Here is a 3,387-nt window from a genome sequence, read left to right on the forward strand (position 1 = left end):
TTAGGGTGTTAATGGCTAGGCCTGCCATAAAAAGGAGTATAGTTTGGGTAGCTTAACAACAGAAATTCACTATCTCACAGTTCTGAAATCTACAATTCCAAAGATCATGGTTGTCACAGACTGATCTTATCATAACTTTCCAAATGTGGCTGCTGCTGGTCATGTACATACTCTACATTTACCTGTAACTTCCAGCAGATTTATCACCAACATGAAAGCTGTAAATCAAACAACTCTCACAGAATTCAATCTCCTGGGGGTGACAGATGATCCAGAACTGCAGTCACTCATCTTCAGCCTCTTTCTATCTATATGCTTGGTCACCATCTTGGGGAATCTGCTCATCATCTTGTTTGTCAGCTCTGGGTCCCACCTGCATACCCCTATGTACTTCTTCCTCACCAATCTGTCTTTTAACATATGTTTCAGCACAAGCACAATGCCAAAGATGCTGGTGAACATCCAAACATGGTATCAGATCATCACTTACACAGACTGCTTCATTCAGGCTCGTTTTGTACTAGGTTTTGCATTCTTAGAAAATTTTCTCCTTGCAATAATGGCCTATATGTGCTATGCAGCCATTTGCCCTCCACTAATATACACAGTCATCATGAACCTCCATTTATGCCTTTGGCTTGTTCTAGTCTCCTTGTTAATTAGCATGGCAGACTCTGCCAGACATTCTGATGGTGCTGTGGCTGTCCTTCTGCACAGACCTGGAAATCCTCCACTTCTTCTGTGAATTTGCTCAGGTGATCAAACTTGCCTGTTCTGATACTGTTTTTGATAACATCCTGATATACATTTCATGTTTCATATGTGGTGGTATTCCACTCTCTGGAATTATGTACTCTTATATTCACATTGTGTCCTTTGTTTTGATGATGTCATCATCAGGAAGAAAGTATAATTTATTTTCTTCATGTGGCTCTCACCTGTTGTCTCTTTGTTCTATGGAACATGATTGGAGGTGTACATTAGCTCTTCAGTGACTGATTCACCCAGGAAGACCGCAGTGGGTTCAGTGATGTACTCTGTGTTCCCTCAAATGCTGAACTCCTTTATCTATATCCCGAGGAGCAAGGACATTAAAGAAGCCTTGAAAAGACTCTTCACTAGGATAGCTTCTCTTCTGATATGTCATTGACCTTGGACTTGAGTTCCTAGGTTAATTCTCAAGGACAAGATTTCTGGTGACCTAGAATGTTTCACATTACGCCTGACTTGAAAACTCACTATCATTTTTTTTTCTAGCTGTACAACAAATTACTGCAATTTTCCAAACATAAATCACAAAAGTAGGGCCTGAAGAAGGGGTCTTAGTTTTATCAAATTTTGCTGTTGTGGAAAACTGTTGGAAAAAGGCAAGTTGGAGAAAGTACACAGGGCCAGAACAATGCTGAAGCAAAACTGAGATAATATCTAGAGTATAACCCCTACCTCATTATAGCTCCCACCTTATTAATTATAGCCTAGAGTTAGTCCTACTGAGACAAGGCCAGAGGACACATAGCTTGTGAAGCACTTACTTAGACTGTTTATTGGCTGACTCTATACTTCTGTGGGAATTGTAGCACCAACCATATTCTGTGTCCTCATCTATAAAATTGGCAAAAATTGATGGTATAAGTTACTTGAAATGATTGTAAGACAGCTGAATCTCATCGATTATCCTTCTTTCAGCCCTCATACAGGAAAAACTCTAAAGTTTTTACATTCTAACTATAAAGAAAGAAAGGAACCTTTTTAAAGAACATGTGAGAAGAAAGGGTATCAGAGCAGAATTGTGTTTCCATCATCCAGTGCTTTGAGGGGTGACCTCTTTCTTGGACTCTTTCCCACTCAGGCCACCTGATAACAGCAGCAGAATCAGGTGCTGTATCTGAACATGATCCCATAAACAGAAAATGATAGCCCTGCTTTGGGTCAAATGATAAGCAACTTTTCCACTGGTCAACCAAGCTGAATAACTGTAGTGGATTGAATGTTGACCTTTCAAATATGTCCAGATGCTGTCCTACTAGTTTGTGGTTAACTTGTATAAAAATTCATGGATGTTACTTGTTTAAGAAAAGGGGATTTGAGAGGGAGGGAAATTTTGCTGGTTTCTGTGGCTATTATGTATAACACCATGTTTCTTTATAATCTAGACAGAAAATGTGGAAACATGGAAAAAGAAAGACATCATAACCATGGTGGGGAAAGGAGATTGATGTAGCAAGTACTTAATTGCCAATATTTGATTATTTTCCCCTGTCATTTCAATAGGACTCTAATGTATTTTTATGACCAATGTACATTTTCCTTGTTCTTGTAAGCATTTAAATGTAATAAAAGTATTTCATGTTTTAATGTTATCCTTAATGTATGCTTCAAACTTCATCGTGTTGTAGTTATTCATTTATTTTCATGCTCCATATTTTTGTCATGTATTATGACATTAAAAATATGGTGAATTTCTGATGTTGATGAAATACTGGTATCTATTTTTTTCTGCTTTGTGGATAAAGTTGATTGAATATATTCTTCCTTGTCATTGGAAGAAATAAAAGAAGGAAATCTGGGGTAGAATTCCTGGTTATAGGAGATGAATATTTTACTTTTGGATACTTAGCAATAAATTTCCTAAGTGGTTGAAAAATTTTGCAATTCCATTAGATATGTTTGATGTTGCATATGTTCCCCAAATAGTTACCATTATTCTGATGATGTAAGTTATAAAATAGTATTTAATTAATTTATAATTCTCTTAGAAAATTTAGAATCATTTCACATATTATAGCCAATTTTCTCTTGTGAAATATGTGTTCATAATAACTCTTCAAGTTTCTTACAATTTTTATTATTTGTTAATTGTTTTTATGTAATTTTAAGAGCAGCACTGGGTGTGTATATATATATAATATATATGTGTGTGTATATATTAATATTAATATATATTATATTATATATTATATATATTAATACATATATATATATTAAGCCCCATACCTTCACAGGCCGTTTATTTTGGCTTCTGTCATGGTCTTTTTTGTGGGGGGGCTGATAGTGACCCACAGGCCATCTGCCATGCTCCTACAAGTCACATAGGCTTCAATTGATCTCACTTTTTAAAACATGCCAATTGTGGTGTAACTGTTTACAAGCTGCTGTGTTTACAGCCTGTTTTGTGCATAATCAATGGTGTGTTGCCCCACAGAGGGGAATGGAAAAAAAGAAGAATCGAGATATATCATGTGCGGGTACAAACTCCTTATGATGAATGTAATCATTATATCTAGAATGTATCAATGAAAATAATAAAAAAGAAAAACATTTTATGAAATATTCCTTTCCAATATTTTTTGAAAATTTTCTTTTAACCTTATAAATAACAAAGAATGA

At 35.6% G+C, this 3,387-nt stretch overlaps 1 pseudogene; it reads left to right on the forward strand.

Moving 5' to 3' along the window:
• The first annotated feature begins 211 nt into the window (after nucleotides 1-211).
• LOC147824748 (olfactory receptor 7G2-like) lies at nucleotides 212-1,150 on the forward strand (annotated as a pseudogene).
• Nucleotides 1,151-3,387: the final 2,237 nt, after the last annotated feature.

The sequence above is a fragment of the Heterocephalus glaber genome, unplaced genomic scaffold, assembly GCF_053883595.1.
Source record: "Heterocephalus glaber isolate CG9 unplaced genomic scaffold, H.glaber_assembly_v1.0 deba00001532, whole genome shotgun sequence".
NCBI lineage: Eukaryota > Metazoa > Chordata > Mammalia > Rodentia > Bathyergidae > Heterocephalus > Heterocephalus glaber.